At 38.4% G+C, this 19,516-nt stretch overlaps 1 protein-coding gene and 1 long non-coding RNA gene across 16 annotated transcripts in view; one reads left to right on the top strand and one right to left on the bottom strand.

The window, feature by feature from the left end:
- Nucleotides 1–19,516, bottom strand: part of NEDD4L (NEDD4 like E3 ubiquitin protein ligase) — a 364,715-nt gene that overhangs the window by 113,698 nt on the left and 231,501 nt on the right. The window lies entirely within an intron of this gene.
- LOC114021686 overlaps nucleotides 1–19,516 on the top strand; it is a 45,564-nt gene that overhangs the window by 15,087 nt on the left and 10,961 nt on the right. For all 3 annotated transcript variants that reach the window (XR_006290799.1, XR_006290800.1, XR_006290798.1), the window contains exon 2: nucleotides 1,122–1,180. This is a non-coding gene — a long non-coding RNA (uncharacterized LOC114021686). The remainder of the gene's footprint in view (nucleotides 1–1,121; nucleotides 1,181–19,516) is intronic.

Here is a 19,516-nt window from a genome sequence, read left to right as displayed (position 1 = left end):
TAGATTCTACCCCCACACATGCCAAGCATCCCTACTTGGCAGACATGGTTCCTGGACTTCAGCAAAATATTTATTACATTTCTACTATGTCCCTCCAAAAGGCCACTGTTCTCCTAGACCACTTTTGTATGCACCTGCACTACTACTAAGTTTTAACTAATGTTTCTTCTAATAACCTGCTGTCAATGCAACATATCAAAAACTCTTACAAGTACATTCTCATGTATTCCACTGGGACTCCTGGCATTGTGCATACTGCAGACTGCTTGGGCATTTAAAAGCTAAAATTAAGTTAATACCAAGTTATGTTTACTTCAAAATTTCATAGCCTCTTCTTTTACACTAAAGAGCCACATACAAAGCGCTGCTCCTCTCCAACTAAGTCAGCCAAATCAATCAATCTGAGTAGATGCGGATGAAATTTAAACAACTGACTCCCATATTAAGAGCTTGCTTATTAATGTTCTACCAAAAGAAAATTAAAATATCACTGTATATATTTTTTAAGAACAAGTACCAGGGTGTTCTCGATGACTGTGAAGTATTTACCTTATGAGATGCAGTGATTCATCCTACCTGGAGCCTTTTGATTAAGCTTTCAATCCCCCTTCTGATGACCCACACTGCATGTTATAGCTGATCTACGCACAGTTTTTGTACCTCTAACTACATCAGTTTAGAAACAGATATAGTTAAAGCACATGGATGCAGCATCACCAGTATAAAGGTATTAATATCAGCACAGCTTATTTCTCTTGCACATAAAAAGACAAAGGGCTTGTACTGCTTTCACTATATTAGTTTCTAAACAGATATGGTAAAGAGGTAAAGTCTGCCCTTACTAAGATAACTAAGCTGCAATTAGTGGTTCTTGTGAAAACAGCACTGCTCTGCAACAGAGACAAAAGCCCTATGGAATCATTTTATTTATGGTGCCTGCAGCCTCAGGCTTTGAATTTACTCTTCAGTTCATCCTGATCTCTGGGCAGAGACCACAGTCTCATTGCTGAATATAACACACAGAATAAAAGGGGTTCTGGATTTATATTCTGGTTGAGCCCTCTTTCAGGGCAGGTTTTCCCTCTACTTGGATTGAATTATTTATTGTGGATGCCTTGCAGGTCCAGCAAGAATCTTGCAAGTCTATGTAGCTGATGTACTGAATGAACAATGGAACAAGGTAATGTATATTTTTATAGTCTTTGTATTGAATGATTGAAAGAATACTTTTATCCCAGTGTTTGAAGTACTGAATTCTTTATTCACATACCTCTCCACTATTACAAGCAAAACCAAAACAATACTTTTGAGTCTTCAAAAATATACAATGTCTTAAAATCATTGTCAACCTTTCACTCCACTGCCTTGATTGATAGGTTACATCTAAAATAAAATTGTAAACCCTTTGGGGGCAGGGACCACATCTTTCTAATTGTGCTGTAAAGCATTTAGTACAAAAATAGCTGAAAAAACAAGCATCACAATGTTTTCATTGGCATAATGATGACATACAATAAATAAAAAGCTATGATTCAATAGCAACCATCTCCTTCCAGGACAGAAACTTCACTACATTGTCAGTGGAGCTGTTTGGATTCCTTTACTGCGGGACACTTGCAACTGATAGTTTAACAAGTACTAAAAGCACCTATATGCTTCTTATAGCACCAATAGAGAGAAAGATGTTTTCCAGTAGAAGTTGTCCCATCAACTTGCATTCATAATAATTATGTCAGTGGTAGCGCCCTGCAATATGAATGCAATTCATTTTAGTGTTATACTACTATTAAAAATGCAAAACAAGGACAACTGATCTCAAAAAAGCAACATTACAATAAGCATAAGAAAAACAATGCTGAATTTCCTACATTTTTTTTTTTTTAATTTTAAGGTAGTTAGTGCATCCTCAAATCCTCCCATTTGCCCACTATCATGTTTTCATGTTTCTAGTATTAGAGAGCTACTGTGCATTCAGAACAGAGAAAGTAAAGAACAAAATATATCTTCACATAAAAAATACTGTGTGTCAGCAGAAAATAAAGTATTTCATGACTGACTGGATAACATGGAGAATTAGGTTACGAAATAAGCTAAACAACTGTGGTACTCTCACTTCTTTGACAGATAGAAAACTGAATTGATGACCTGGATGAGAGAGATTTTAGTGTCCTATTACCATTCCCCAGAGCCAGCTCATCCTCCGGAATACATGCATTTAGCTTTATTACTGTACTTTTTACAAAATGGCATCTCTAAATTCAGATTTTTGAAACCTGCTACTACCCTAGTAGCTGTACCTTTAAAAAAGCCCATAACAAAGTTATCCCTGGCTTTTTTGGCATCTTAGATGTAGTAATGAACCTCCACGCTTACTGGACAGAGTTTAAATATTCCTGTTCCACATGTAATTTCTAACAAAGATGATGACAGAACAATTAAACAACAGCTAAAAATTAAAACCATAAAGCTCCCCATTTTTGTTTACATTGTGCACGTCAAGGACAACGCTTGCATAGTGAAAGTAAAGATGATTATAAAAATAAACTGGAAAAATCAAGTTAAACTAGAATGTCAATAGTTTGTCAAGTATAAAACCAGAACTGGATAAAGCCAACTGGCCTAAACAGGTGCTCTACAAGTGACTATTAGATGTGCTGATTTAACAGAGCAAGGTTTCAAAACATGGCAGTGCTGCCACAACCAATGAAGTCATATAAACAGACTATCTGAGTGAATGTGCAATTTTAATAAGCTAGGATAACCCTAATATATATTAAAAGGCAGTGTGATTCAGTGGCAAGACAGTCTGGTTCCGTGGGTAGGACACAGAACAACTAAATCAGGAGACTTGGATTCTATTTCTAGCTCTGCTACTGACTTGAGTAACTTTGGACAAATTATTAGCATTTCTTCAGCTGTTTCCCACTGCTTTTGTAAGTCATTTTGAGCTCCACGGATGTGAAGCACTGCTAATTATTTTTTTCCAGTGTGATGTGAACAGAATAAACCTTTCACTCATTTTAAACTATTCATTTACAGTGTTCGAGAAACTTAATCTAAATTAAATTGATCTTCAAATGCTTCAATGCACTTGTTAGAAACATTCACTTTAAAGCCCGTTCTATTTAACAGAGCAAACTCAAATAGTTCTTTGAAGTTGCACCACTGCAATGTATGCATCACATAGCAGATCAAATCACATTAACCTAGTTGAAAGCATTTCTGTTGTACATTCCATCAAAAGAATATCAAATATTAATGAACTGAGCCTCTTAACACTCAGGAGTAAATAAGTATTACACCTATTTTACCAAGGGAAACAGAGGCAGGTTGAATTTCTTGCAAAGAGTGTCAGGGATAGAAAAGAGATTACCTGACTCCAAGCTCTGTGCCTTAATCACAAGACCAGCATTCCCCTTCTAGGTGCACCATACAGGTACTGTGGTCAAAACAATGAGTAAGTCCTGAGTTCTATCTCTATCACCGAGCTGCAGTGCAAGTTTAGGCATATCATTTCCTCTTTGTCCTTCAGTTTCCCCATATCTAAATTGAAATACTACTATTTACTTCTCTCTCACACAGATGTTCTGTGGATGAATGTGTATGCAATACTTTGAACATACAACCCCCCATATAAGCAGTATTATCCTTTGTGTTTATTAAGATTTAGCACTTTGGGTAGCTCTTAAATTGTAAACTCTTTTGGGAAGGGACTGCTTTTGTTGTGTTTGTACAGCGCATAGCAAAATGGGATCCTGCTCCATGATTAGTGCTCTTAGGCGCTACCATAATAAATCATCTAAGAAAAGGATGCTGACTGTTAGGACTTCAAGATTTCTCACATTGTCAAGCATTGTGGTTTTCAGTGGCCTCTGATCACTAACAAGTCTCGCCAATGAGGGTTTGTTTTTATTTTGACCAAGTAGTTTGCATGAAGACACTCCTGTTCAAAGGTTGTGCCTTAACATCCAGACCAGCCATTCAATGTGCTGTGTTGTTAGAGTTTTCAAGGTGGTAAATTAAGAAATGCTATCCCCTGTAAATTATGAAGAAATGCTATCCACTGTAGTTTCCAGGGAGAGCAAAGTCCAAGTACTAAGTTCCATTCTGAATTAAGAGCCTTAGAATTTCACAGAAGGGCAAAGCTTCCTGACTGAGAAAAGAATGAAGGGGGTGAGAGGGCAGGAAGGTCAGTGGAGTTTCACCTGCTAGCGTGGGGTTAGCACTTTTATTTTTATGTTTTGGTATGGTGAGTAATTTCAGAGAGCACCAATATGTCTTCAAACTTTGACCTGGATACTAGATCCCACGCTCCCCCTCCCCTGCTATCCTGGAGTTTCTTGTTTTATCGTTCCAGCTTTGTGGCTTACAACTATTGGCACTTCTCAGTATACAATGCTTTTGCTACTATAGATTCAAGCCCTAAACTTAGGTTCCAAAGATCCTCTTGCAATGCAGCTTACTTATCTCAAAACTGCAGGCATTTTAAGTTTGAAGAGCATATTTTTGAAGAGAGCTATTAGCATGTAACTTCTATTTCAACTGGGTGAATTAACACACATCCCTCAACTTAGCTTCTGTCTCACCCAAGTACTCTATCTTCTTGTGGGTATTTTGATCCAAGGCTATTGTCAATTTCCTCCTCAATTATCACCTATAACATCAGCTGGAATACTAAAAACAGACCATGCACATTGTGCTGCATGGTTCTATAAAATTATGTAATTCCTATTCTCTTATCAATACACATGTGCAACTCCCATTAATAAAAATGGAAGCTACAGGAGAATATTGAGAGAGATTTCAAACACACATTTCTTTCCTGTTACACCATTCCTTATACATATGCCAAAAGTCTAATAAACTTCCTAAATATGGAAAATTAACCTCCAGTTAGTAGTTTTATACCATTTACAGCTTTTGTAAAATGAATTCCCTGCATTAACTCATAGCTTGCAGTGGACAAGGTCCATGTATTCCAATGGAGGCTGGACTGAATCTGCAGTAAGGTCCCTGGATTCTGTAGCAGCATCATTAAAGATTGAGGTTTTTAATCAATTAATTTTGAAAATACACAGTTTGATCAGTACAACAGCCTTTAAGTTATTTATTCCACATTCAATTCAATATATTCTAAGCTATCCACACATTTCCAGTTTCCATTGCATCAGATAAGTAATATTGCGAGGAGTAGCAATTTTGGTGGCTGGGAGATGACTGGAGACAGTTTGTGATTGTGGGATAAACACAGTAGCGGGGAACAAAAATAATCAGAAATGAAATAGTTAATGTTGATATTTAAGGTGTTGCAGAGTAAATCACCTATTGCGATGCAAGGGACAGATCACACCACTCACTAGGGATATAAAATGTTAACCGATTAACTGATAAGCATCAGTCTTACTGGTAAGCTATTCCTATAGCTTTCGATGTGTTTGAAATCCTATAGGTGTTTAAAATCTCTCTCAATATTCTCCTGTAGCTTCCATTTTTATTAATGGGAGTTGCTATAACATTTAAGCTCCAGCTGCAGGACTTCTCTGCTGCCCTGCCCCCCCGGGATCCCGGCTGCCGGCCTCCCCCCATCCCAGCTGCCCCCCCCACCTCGCACCACGGGTCCTGGCTGCTGGCCTTGCGCCCAGGGCTCTGCACAAAGCAGCAATAGAGCCCCAGGCGTGCGAGGGGGCAGCCAGGATGCGTGGGGGGATGGGGGGCCGGCAGTGAGCAGAGTCTCTGGCGTGGGGGCAGCTGCTGAGCCCCGGGCATGGAGCTGGGATCCTGGGTGCGTGGGGAGGCCACGGAGCCTAACGTTTAACCGGTAACATTTTAATAGTTCAAATGTCTAGTTTTTTTAAACGTCATGACGTTATCCCTACCACGCACTGCTGTTGCTTCAAGCTATCTGTAGATTTAGGCAGACATCACTGTCTTGATTTACATTCTGTTCATATTTTCAAGGCTATCTTCACAACCACATAACACAGACTTTTTTAAAAAAATAAGAAAGTTCACATTAAAGAGTACAATTGTGTAGCAAATGATGGGTAAGAAGTGGATTCCATGGCTGTTGAAGATAAGACGACCTGTTTGTAGTTGATGCAAGGCATTTCTGAATTACAAGCTATATAAAGACCTCACGCTTATGCCTGTAAAATAGTTAATTTAAATCTTAATTTAGGATCAAAATATTTGTGTTACTTTCTTAAAACCCACTGAACTATAATCCTATAAATGTCAGTGGAGAAAAAAATCCCATTGTTTATATCACATCCCTTTTAGTTATTTAAAATCATCTCTGTAAACCCACAAGCAGGTATGTTTGCTACACTGAAATGAGAACAGAGGATTTTTTCCTCCAAAAAGGCCATTGTGAGAGAAAGAGGAAGTAAAACTGTGCTGTAATGAAACTACAGACACAATAGCCTTCGACAGTGTAAACAACTCAACTCTTTCAATGAACACAAATGCTGCTACACAAGTAAAAATACTTGTTCTCATATGGATTGTACTTAAGTTAAGCACATTCCCCATTGCACATCAACTAAGAATGCCCAACAAATAATCTGCCTGGTTCATTACTAAAAAATTACGTGTGAATTTTTAGCTACTGTACTGTAAGTAAAACATTTATTTTAGCCTCCCAATTGTAAGTTTCACATAGATACTCCTTCACTCAAGAGTACTGCACTCAACTTCAGCGATTACTTAAGGTATGGGGGCAGGGGGTGTTAATACTTATCCTCTCCTCGTGGATGCCAGTCTTTCGTCATGCTCTTTACCAAACGACAACACCAAAACATCCAGAACTAATTGTGTGAGGAGGGGGCAGGTTGATAAATAGGGTTTACGTGGAATGGATGAGAGAGGAGTAGAATTAAGGTCATGATATACAGTAACTGTGGTAGTGGAGACATGTGTGGCTGTGCATGGAAGATCAGAGGGTCTTTTTCTCATTGCCTTGGTTGTGTGTTAGGTATGTTGAGTGTATAGAAAACCTTAACTATTTCTCAAGTATTACTCATCTTCCAGCTTCTTAATTATCTTTGTTTCACATTTTTTTAAATTTCTCTCCATTTTATCCACATTTTCCTGACATTTCTTAGATGTGCTAAGAAATTAACACAATCAAGGTATGATGATAAATTCCTAGCCTTGTGGCTTGATGCTTCTGCATACGTAGCCCATAAACCACACGGAATGCCGTAAGGCAGAAATTTTTTTACAGTCCACAGTATTTCTCCTATGGCATTTCTGCTTTCCACCAGGTATCTCCGTGCAATTGAAAATCTACATTTTTGATTTTCTACCAGATACACAAGCCTGCATTCTTCTAAGTTGAATCACATTTTTTTTCTTGTCCATATTTTAACCTCTCTTTGAAGATATTAAGTAACCCAGTCTTAACAGTGAAGTTTACAGGACCTTTACAGGCACAATTTAACAGATTTTACTCTTCATTTATGGTCCTCCAAACAGTTTTATTTGCACATGACATTCATATTAGAGTCAAAAGAATAAATTTTACAACTCCAATAATAAATCCTTTACTAAAATTAAAATGCATTTAATCCACTAATATTTTACATTGAATAAAAAAGGGTATCAAGAAAATCTGGTGTGATTTGTGGTTTACAGATCTATGCTGTCTATTGCTTGTATTGCTGTTTATCCTCGTGGCACTGACAAAATCTTTCTAACATTTATTCCATTATGTTACGAAGGGCTATAGTTAGACTCAGACTTAACAGTTAGGATGACTTCTTTGCACTCAAGATACTTAACTCTAGATCTTAGACATAGTCCCCACACTGGCTTACATACTTGGACTGCTGGCTGGTGTGATTACCTTCTTGTTTACACAAGACCCATAGAGGTTTGGACACACAAAACTTATCATTATGATTCTCTACTCAATATCACAATGATCAAAGCATTATCAAATAAACAACTTAAACTTGTGGCCAAACATCTTTATCAGTGTTATACATACCACTTGACCTCTCAGGCCTCCAATGTGGATACAATATTGGACACCATTATCTCCACACTTTGTTCATTTACTCTTCCCTCCTTTCTATTGTTCCCAGTTCCTTCCACCTTGAGGGCTAGATCCTCAGGTGATGTAAGCAATCATAGCTCCAGTGAAGTAGTGGAGCAATACCTATATATATCAGCTGAGGATCAAGCCCTCAGGCTATCTTCATTCCTGGTGCTTGCCCCTCCTCTCTGTTTCTTCTGAGGTGTTACCACGGGGCTGATATTGGCAACACAACACTGGGTTAACAATTCTCTGCCTGCAAGATCGAGAAAGTAGGGACTGGAATTTACCCAGCAATGAGGAAGCATGCCCAACCTGGAGACTTAATTTATAGTTTGGCAGCATGGACACAGGCAGGATGACAGCTGAGAAGTAAGGACACTTCAGCTATCTACAACAATATTATTAGTTTTTCCACTAAAATTTGCATTTCCAACCAACCCCAGACAACTTCAGCATAATGAATAGCTTGGAAGTTATCAATCAAGACCATTTTCTTCACCAAATGACCAATGCTCAGAATGACATAATAGAGTCTGTCAGTTGTCTGCAGTCATGCTTCTCTGTCTGGCTAGGAGCGATATCTCAGAAATTATTCTATTCATCTGACTGCCTTAGGTCACAGTTTTCAAATTACTGTGGTTTTGAGTGGGCCGGTGTATCCTGCATGATGTTAAGCATAGTTGTTTCTCTAAATATACACAAGTAGCAGCGAAAAGGTAGATCTAGTTCATTGAAGGATAATTGCAGCTGCCAGCAAAAAAGAAACCTTACTGTACCAGGTTCATGGGAAATCTTTTGAGTCCAGCTTAGGTGTCAGAGTAGTTATCCTCAGCACATTATTGCGCTTCAAAATCTTTTAAAACTAAAGCAACAATAACATTAGTGGGATAATTGATGGAACTGTAAAGAACAAAATAGTGCACTCACCCCCAATGAATTTAAAGCTAGCAGCCTGTGCCATTTCAGATAGTCAACAACAGGATGTGCAATGGCAACAGTGATTTTGCAAGTGTCTTGTTTTGAACTGCAGTGTTTGTTCTGTGTGAGAAACCTCTGAGTCAGCCAACGTACACGTTCACAGCTGAGAAGGGCCATCAAGAGACAGAGCCTTGGCAGTAAGACAACCAACATGTGTTACCCTTTGGAGGGGCCAATCCCTGAATAAATGTCATTGTTCTCTGGCATTTGTTCTGTTCTATCTGTAATATGTCCTTAGTGTGGGCCAAATGAGATAGCAGCAGCATATGGTGAAGGGGCGGGAGGTGAGTCTTCATGCTTTACATTGGTCTTGGGTGGGAAGTGTTGAAAATCCCAAGCCACAGTTCTGCTTGTGTAATGAGGCTGCGTTTTGGGTTACTAAATTGGACTGGCACACTCCAGAGCAGTTCAGCTATGGAATTAAACTGTTTTATCTGAGTGTATAATGTCTATCATCTGTACCAAATGATTATCTGCCAGATGCAAGAGATATTTTAAAATATCCCCCTTGGAGAGGAACAGAATCAGGGAAAATACCAGCCAATCTGCTCTGCAAAGAAGCAACTATAAGCATAAGTATCTGGCTGCTGGAACGCTTTCATTTGTATCTCTGTGTTCCTCTCAATGCTCCAAACCTCAGTGTTTCCCGTAGTTACACCCCATAATACATGGCCTGACAGCATGTGTCAGTGTAGTTCCCTTCAGGGGTCAACACTGTCACCAAGAAGGGGCTCTTCCACCACCTCATACTTTGTCCTCCACCACCCTTCCCCTACCACCATGATCTGAGCATGTGGCCTACACAACATACAGCACTTTGTAGTTCTAAGGAACAGACAATGAGAAACATAACCTCTGCCTCTCATGTGACAGTACAGACCTGAAGAAGATCTCTGTGTAAGCCCAAAAGCTTGCCTCTCTCACCAAAAAAAGTTGGTCCAATGACAACCATCTTGGCTCTCTAATATCCTGGGACCAACATGGCTACAACACCAAAGCATACAGTACAGGGCAAGGACATCCTCTGTCTATGTTAACTTGCATCACCAGAAAAGGAACAAGCCCACTTTGGAAGAGATATTTCAGGATGATAATGTTATTTTCCCCAGAACAGAGAAATTATGATGGTTAAATTGGCATGCAAGCTCATGGCAGTTAGTGTTAGTAAGTGGATCGGATTTAAAAAAAATAATAAATTAGCAAAATATCATGATTAAAAATGTCTGTATACAATGGTTAAGACACAAACACCTCACCATTTCCTACAATGTCTCATTTTCCTTTACTGAGATACCACTTTGAATTAAGTAGCAGCCACTTCTCTGTTCTCACATCGGATATAAATATATCTAACCTGTTTCAAAGATGTAAACCTACCCAACCATCCAGTTCACCTACCGGTCTGTCTTGTAGGAACCCAGTGCTGTTGCAAGAACTAGGAGACCCCTTTGTTCCCCTTGTGTATGCCCACAATAGCCAGAGTCTTAGGTCTTGTCTATACTTGAGGAAATTGCTGCTTTCCTTATCTACACTAGAGGATTGCACCATGGCAATTATGACAGTTAGTGGCCACGGACTGCTGAATTCCAAGTGCGGAAAAGGCCTTAGATGTCCTACTGAGTGACTGAAATATCCATGCGAATATTATACTGGCAGAGAGTCTCAGAGCCAGCAGACCTGCTCCAGCTGTGCATTAGGGAGAAGTGTTTCCAGTCACCCAGCAAATCACAGTGGAATGTGGGAGCAGAGATGTTAATGCAGTACTATTCTCCCCAAACACCAAAACCCAGTTACAACATAGTAAGAGTAGCTGCTATGGCAGAGGGGAACACGTTCTCTGAAGCGTACTATGAATGTGTACTAGTTTCTCCACAGTGGGCATGAGGCACACTCAAAGGTCACTGAAGCTCCAACAGGAAAAAAAACCCCATACATCCTAGTTTGAAATTTACAGTAAACCAGTGACTGCAAAGCTAAAGTATTAAGCCACCTTCTAAAAGTCATGGAAATTTGTAGTTCAGGATGAGAAGGACCAAAGATATACACACTGAGTGAACAGGTGGATGGTCTCTGCAGCTTTGTGCATGAAGAAACAGAGAAGGAGACGTTAAATGCTCTGCCATTCATCCACTGTGTTCATCTGAGGCAGCAACTTCAAGGGTAACAGAAGCTTAGGAAAGACAAGAAACTGAAGAATGGTTCACACTTTTCTTTATGCCATCCAGTATTTCTAAACAGAATGGCAGGAAATGTCAAAACCACAAAATTGCTTTCCTCTAACTTACACCTCGCATGGATTCTGTACGGAAAGGGACTTTACAAAGAAACAAAGCTTGGGCACATAATTTGAGACTCAAGGGAGGCCACAGTAGTCAACAGAATGAAGTTTCAGAATTATGTATTTTGGGAATCAGTTACACCTGACTTTGCTTTCTGTGTAGAACTAGAACATTTAAATTGTAAGGAGGGGCCACATCACTCTTAGTGTTCAGCATTACTGGCACTCAATTATTATAAATATACATAAACCACCTTTTAAAAATATATTTATAAGCTCCTCACTGTAGTATCGGAGTTATTAAAAATCAGGAAGACCTGATTAGAAAAACATAGAAAGCAAATGAACAATCTACAGGGTTTTTTAAAATTTATGTATGTCCTTTCAAACATTCACTCATTCAAATGGAAGGGTTTTCCCATCCAAAAAACAGAAGCCACTTTTAGAAAGCTAGGGAATTACTCATATGTGTCACACAAAGGCTGAATATTTTCATGTTAATTTACTACCCTTTTGAATGACAGTTGTATGTGTTCTGTTGAAGACTCACATATATTGTAAACTAATAAAATTAAACATACTTTTATTAAAGTTTCTTTAGAGTTTTATCATTATTCGTCTTATACAAAAGGTTTTTCTTTTCTGCAGGAATGATATTAATTGTTGGCACTCTCTTCCACTTGGGGGAATAAAGCAATTAAGCTAATAGGTCTTTTCCCATCTCCAATTTCTATGACAATAAGATGTCTGAAAAAGTCGCTTGAAAAGCACCCTGAATCTCATTTTTGGTGTGCTCTAGAAGAGCAATAAGAACTGAGACATCAACTACAATTCATTAAAGTTAATATCAGAGGTTACTAGCAGAGATCATAGCTTCATGCAGTAAGTTAGATATTAGTTTAGAAAAAGGACATTAATATGTAGAATATACAATTTATATAAACAATTTTGCTATGCAGCAGAGTTCACCCATATTTTATCTGTGGTGTCATTAAAGATCATATTTAGAAGACAGCTGTCATCAGTTAAAGGTTGTAGGCAGTTAAAGGAAGTAAACCCCAGTGATGCTAAGAAGCATCATTAGCAATCATTGATTTAGCCATTAATTCTTTAAAATTCTATTTCACATAAGTGAGTGCACTTTAGTCACAATCTGAAGTGAGTGTTCAGCAGGTGAGGATATATAGATGCTACGAAGACACACAGTAAGACCACATGTTCTTAAAAACTCGTCTGAAAACCTAGTTTGTATCCAGACAACAAAGTCAGCACTCAAAGCAAATTCCTTGCATGGAATAAAGCTATGCCATCTTAAGAGCCTTTGTTGTAGCAGAAAGGATTGGAGTAAGCATATGAGAGATATTCAGGAAGAAAAAAATAAAACTAAATTAAAATGTAAGAGTGTGCATGTGCACATTAGCTTTACATTATAATTGATGTGCATACTAGATGACTAATCTTTTATTTTCATATTATAATCTTTCATGAACCCTGTTACCAAGAAGGGATTTATTTAAAAATCACAAGTGCGTGGAAGAATTTTTACAATTCATCTGTACTGGCCCACAGCTTCAGAACATTGTATTCAAACATGTTCAAGAGTACACGAAACACACCTGTAGAAACATGTCCCTAAATTATTGGAAAGGGAAGCTGTTATTCACCTAAATATTACAGTTCTGTGACTGGATGGATATCTTCCCTGCCATCCAACCATCAGACAGGCAGCAGAACAAATGGAGTTTATTATTATTTTCTCCAAATATGAGGAGCCTTCCATAATTAAGAAACAGGACACAAATTAAAATGGGAAAAATAGGGAAATCTGCTTTAAAAAAGCAGAACTACAACAAAAGTGAATAGTATATAATATGGTCTGATCCAGGAGTCACAAACATAATGTGTAGATAAAAATAATCTTCCCTCTAAATCCATCAGTAAAATAATGCCATTTATAAAATGATGAAATGAATCCATCCTATTTTAAAAAAAGATACTATGTTTTAAAGAAAGTTAATCCAAAACAAACATTTTATTGATCTGACCCTGAAACATTCAACCTATAGTGCTTTTCAAAAGGCAAAGGAAAAAATACCTAGGTTAGCATTCTTGGGTCTCAACTAATTGGCCAAGGAAGCTGAGAGAGCAATGACAAAATAGTCCCTCTCTAATCTGATTCAGACAGGCAACCTTCCAGCTCTGTAGACTCCCATGTGTACTCACTTTTCTGGAAAAGATTTACAAGACAATTAAGGGTCAGCTACGGGGGAAAGGAAGGGAAATCACAAAAACAGAAACATTTACAGGTAAGGGTGGGATCGCAGGGTAAAAGGAGGTTGCTAATGGAAGATCTATTCCCATGCACGTTACAATTTCTCACAAGAGATGATTTTGCTGGACAGTATGCTCAGCATCTGGACTGGCAAACAAAGGAGCAAGCCTTTCAGAATTAAACTTCTCCCTTCCCCCCAGGACCATGGTAGCATATCCTTCAGACTTCTTCAGATACTTTAGCAAACAATCACTCAGCTGAGGCATCTTACAAAAACTTGGCGGGGAAAAAGAATCAGGTTCTTCCATAATAATTTAACATAATTTTATCTTCAGCTAACCTGTAAGAATGTACTTGCTACGCTTGCCTTTCTCCTACTATAAAGTTAAGCAAAAACTTTGGTGTCTTGTCTCCATCTCACTAGGGACTGTGTGGAAGATGTGCTACCGAAAGGATCAGTGAAATTCCACATGACAGAGTGCTCCCAGAGTAGGTGCATCTGCATCATTTCTGGCTCTCTTAATAGCACTCCAACATCTCTTCTTGAAATAACTTTTTGTCACTTCTTGAAATAGAACAGTGCAGCCTGTTACTGCAACTGATCTTGTTCAAGGGGTGCATGGGCTGCTGAAGGTGCTGGGAAATTTTAGGAAGGCCAAATAGCACTGAAAAAATAAATGATCTTCCTTCTGGCTATGCAAGCTGACTGGCATTACATATGAACCGGTGGGCTGTTATATTTCAGAGTTCTTAAACATTTTAGGACTCAGTCTTGTACCTTAACTACAACTAAACACATTGTTCCCTGCTAAAACATTGTAACCAGGTATTTTCAGTCAATCACCTTAGTTTTTCACTGAACTATCAATAAGATTTGATGTAATTACATCTTGTAAAGCAAAGTCAAGCAAAATTTGATACAATATTTAGAAACTGACATAAAATAAAAAAATAGAATAAAAGAGATTATATTAATATCTAATTATAAAAAACACTGCAAAACTTAATAGCTATGCAAACCAACTGGTTACTAAACTAAAAACTTCTATTACAACCCCCCCACCCCATCACAAAAAACATAAGACCAACCTATTAAAGATTTTATCAGAAGAATACATGATATTAAATATCTACTTATCGTTGTCCATAGTCTGGTAATCTCTCTGGAATAGTAAGTCTTTGTGAATATACATTAACCAAACGTGAAAAGAGGAGCATATAGCATAATAAATGAATGCCAACACATTATGTTTCTTATAGGCAGTGCTGGTAGTGCCCCTACAGTTAAGGTTGCTTGTCACTTTGCCTAACTTTAACTATCCAAACTGAAATTTTGCATGCCAGGTGTTTGCCTTAGGCTCAATTTTTGGGAAAGTTTCAGCTAAAATGGTTCAGCCCTTTCCAAGAATGTGATTAGGGAACAATGCCTTGTTTTGCACATAATAAAAAAAATTCTTAAAACTGTTTCACTGAGATTAACACCTGCATGCTTTGGAGCAGGGGGTAATTTGGCAAAATAATAGTCTACTATTTGCTACTATTTACTAAATTACCTGCAGTGGTAGAGGTCTGTACTATAGATCTAAATGTCCACTTATACACTGAAAGCTAAAAAGATCCACAATGTGTAAAGCAATGCATATAAATTCATCTGACCTGGCTTAACATTGTAGCGATTTAAAAAATAAGTACATTTGCACTATCATCTCCTACACACTTGGCACACCAAGATTATCAGAATAGTCTAATCTGTAATTTCAAAAATTCCAAGACATCTTAATGCTTATTAAGTTCCATAGGCTGAAGTTATTTGAATGAAGGATGCAGAGCACACATACATTTATTCCAGACACATGCTGACTGGAAAATAGTAATAATATTATGTGATCAACACTGCATTAAACTAAAATGCCAGGCATGCCCAAGAACTGATAAATACACACAGTTATTTAAGACATATTTTAGAAGGGTTACAGGTAAAGACATCCAAATGTTTCCCCTCATCCCCACAAAACAAACAGTCTGTTCTATGTAAGTACTTCACATCAAGTTAACATCTTATATTCTCTCCACAAGGAGAAACTTCCATATGTTTTCACTGCTTTTTGTTTATATTCAAAACAAAGAAACAAAGTTAAGTAACTTTCCTTGTAAAAATGTCACAACGCCATCTTCCTGTCCTTCTAATCCCTCCATAAAAACTCTCCTCTGCCATGTTACCTACAACCCCCGCCCATAAAAACTCTCCTCTACCATGTCCCCCCCCCCCCCAAAGATGAACAGAGTAGTCCCATTGTTAACTTATGCTTCCTTTGTTACTTCCATCTATTATCACTTGGCTTCAATTTAGATGGTCAGCTCCTTGGAGCAGAAACCGTCTTTTTGCTATGTACAACACGATGGGGGTTTACTGGTCTATGATTAGGGTTCTTAGGTGGTGTTGCAGCAACATCAACAGAATGGGCACAGTCACTAAAATTAAAACTAACAAACAATGAAGATGCAATATATGTTCTGTTTCTACCACAGGCCACTATGTGAAGGAATGACTTTTTTTCTGCTTTTAAAAACCATCTGATGAAGTGAGCTGTGACTCACGAAAGCTTAGGCTCAGATAAATTGGTTAGTCTCTAAGGTGCCACAAGTCCTCCTTTTCTTTTTGCGAATACAGACTAACACGGCTGCTACTCTGAAACCTGTCATATTTTTACTGAGCTGCTTCTGCAAAAATACAGCACAGTTGCTTTATGAGCGTGAAAGTGACTTTCAGTTCAAAGCAATCAGTGACAGTGTAATTCCATAGTTATTGAACACAGTGTTTAGATTCATTGCTTTGATGATCAAATACAAGGCAACCAGCATTCAACATTAATTAACATTAGCCCCAATTTACAGCAAGTGCTTGATTAAACAAACACCATTAAGGCCATTATAAAAATGTGCTTTAAAACTACAGTTGGAATCAAGGGGACATAAGTTACACATTTCCATAATGTTGATATAGTATCAGTTTTCCTCTGTGCTAACATGAAAGGTCATTTTATAAAGGTTAGAACAGAATAAGATTGAATGCCAATGATGTCAAGTGTTACATGTAACTTCTAATAGTCTCGGTTGTTTCATACCCAAAAGGATTTAACAACTGGGTCACCCCATGTCTTGTGGAGTCTAACACAACCCAGACTGTGGCAGTTCAGCACACATTAAAAACGTACCAACATATTTAAAGTCAGAATGTTGTACGTTTTATTGGCTCTCTGTAACCATTTTTAAAATTAAGCAATAGACTGTCCATTTCTGAAAATATACAGTGAGGATAGTATTTTACAAATTTAAGTGACAATGTACCTTAAGAGTAATTCAAGGGATTTAGTCTCAACACCATGGAAGGTACACTATTATCTGAGCGTTTTAATGCCATTAGGCAATTAACTCATTCATCAGATTACGAGGCAATCTGACTCATTTACTAGATATTGCAGACATCACAACAACAGTTCTGTGTCCAGAGTACTAAAGACATTTAATAAATAAGGAAAATAAAACAATTTGGATAAAAGATGTGATGTGAATGGCCTAGGAGGATTCTAATTGATGTAAGTAATCCCCCAAATAATATATGGTTTGTTCTCCAACCTGATCACCTGCAGTCATATCACATTGGTTTGTGACCCATCAGCAGTTAGACGCAAAGGAGGGCGAGGTTTGATCAGTACTTGCAAGGAGAAATCCAGGGGGGAAAAATCAAAGTTGCTACAAAAACTGTACTGTACTTTCAGACGTGACATGAAATTGAGGCTGTGACTACTTGTGGTCATTAACAATCCTGTACAAGTTTTCCACAGATGTTTGCTCTAGTGTACTGGACAAATTCCAGTTTGGGTAATTACACTCTGCTTACCTAAAATTCCCTCTCCATTTCTGGTTGATCATAATGTTCCTAGCTTCCTATCTTAAAATTTTGGTGTACTATCTCTGTGCACTATTAAAGAGATCCCATACTCCATCCCAGATATTGCTACATTTCAATACTAAGTGACATTATCCCTGTATTTGCTTGGTTTGGCTCATGAAAACTAGATCACTTACATAAGGGTTAATAGTATGGGGATCACTTCTGTTTTTTTTCCAAAGTCCTCATTGCTGCTTCTGCTTGAACCTAGCTGTAACTTAATTGGGAAGTCCCAGAAGTCCTAGTTTTATCCTTAGATTACAAACGGAGCTCTATAATGGCTCAGCATGCAAGTTATGTTTTTTTAATTATCAGAGCTTGGTGTTAGGCAGCAATGGTAACAAATGTTTTTATCAGTTTCACAGCCAGCTTATCTTTAAACTTTGTACTAAATAAATCTTGGAATGTAAGGCTGGAAGGGACCCCGAGAGGTCATCTAGTCCATCCCGCTGCGCTGAGGCAGGACCATGTAAACCTGGACAATCCTTGACAGGTGTTTGTCTGCCCTGTTCTTAAAAACCTCCAGTAACAGGGATTCCACAGTCTCCCTTGGTAGCCTATTTCAGTACTCAACTTTCCTTATAATTAGAAAGTTTTGTTTAACAATATTTTCAGATGCCATTTTCACTTTCATTTCTTTGTTGCCAAGCTGTGTCAGTTTCAAATCCTATTAACTAGGGAGCAGTGGAGATGTGTTGAATTCAAGTCTAGGACTTGCAGAGATTCAGTGAGTACAGAACATGTCGCCAAGCATGACGTACAACAGGCTATTACTTCCATGAGACAGGAGTGGAAGTGTGCTTTGGGGTAGTTACAGAATGCCTCAAGTGTCACGAGAGCAACTCTCCAGTTTGACAGGTCCACTTTGGACAGCGTTGATATGAAAAGCAGAGTGAAGCAAGGATGTATTCTTTTCCCTACACACTTTGGAAACTTCTTCTCGATAATCTTGAACTGCGTGTTTAAGGACATGAAAGATGGAGTGTATCTCCACACAAGATCAGATGGGAAACTCTTCAACCTGTCCCAACTTATGTCAAAGACCAAAGTCAAAAGGGTGCTAATCAGGGAACTTCTAATCGCTGATGATGCTGCCGTCATAGCTCACAATGAAGATCTACTACAAGAACTCATGGACCACCTTTCAAGTGCCTGTCAGGCATTTGCTCTTACCATCAGCATCAAGAAAACGGTTTTATTAGGACAGTGGATTCTACAAGATCCTTCAATTACCTTAACTGAAAACCAGCTAGAAGTAGTCCAAAAGTTCAGCTATTTAGGTTCTACAGTGACTGCCAACCTCTCACTGGATGAAGAACTAAATGTTCGCATTGGAAAGGCTGCCACCACCTTTAGCAAACTAACTAAAAGAGCACAGAACAACTCAAAGCTTACCATCAAAACCAAAATACTAGTGTACCAAGCTTGCATCCTCAGCACTCTCATGTATGGTGGGAAAACATGGACAATTTATGCTCATCAGGAGAAAAGGTTAAACAGTTTCCACCTATGTTGTTTACTCCACATACTCAACACCAAATGGCAGGATAAAGTCACCAACACAGAGGTTCTTTGAAGGGCAAATTTACCAAGTGTGACAGTCCTGCTCAAGCAAAGATGACTGCGCTAGTTGGGCCACCTGAGGTTGGAAGACAGACACATACCCAAGGACATGCTATACGGGGAGCTATCAGAGGGAACAAGGACAACAGCACGTCCCAAGCTTCGCTATAAAGACACATGCAAGTGAGATATGAAAGAATTTGGAATTGATCCTGACCAAAGGGAAATCTTGGCAAGTGATCATAACAAGTGGTGCCATTGTCTCCATCAGGGTATCAGAATTGATGATAGAAGCTGGCTCCTACAGCTTGAAGAGAAAAGAGCCTGTAGGAAACAAGCAGCTCCCAGTTAAGATACAAATATTTGCAATAACTGCCAAAGATCATGTCAATCTCGGATTGGACTATTCAGTCATATGAGACAATGCAAACT

This window comes from Chelonia mydas, chromosome 5, assembly GCF_015237465.2.
Source record: "Chelonia mydas isolate rCheMyd1 chromosome 5, rCheMyd1.pri.v2, whole genome shotgun sequence".
NCBI classification, from domain to species: Eukaryota; Metazoa; Chordata; order Testudines; family Cheloniidae; genus Chelonia; species Chelonia mydas.
Note: the sequence above shows the minus strand (reverse complement) of the source record. Positions and strands in the feature narration are given on the sequence as shown.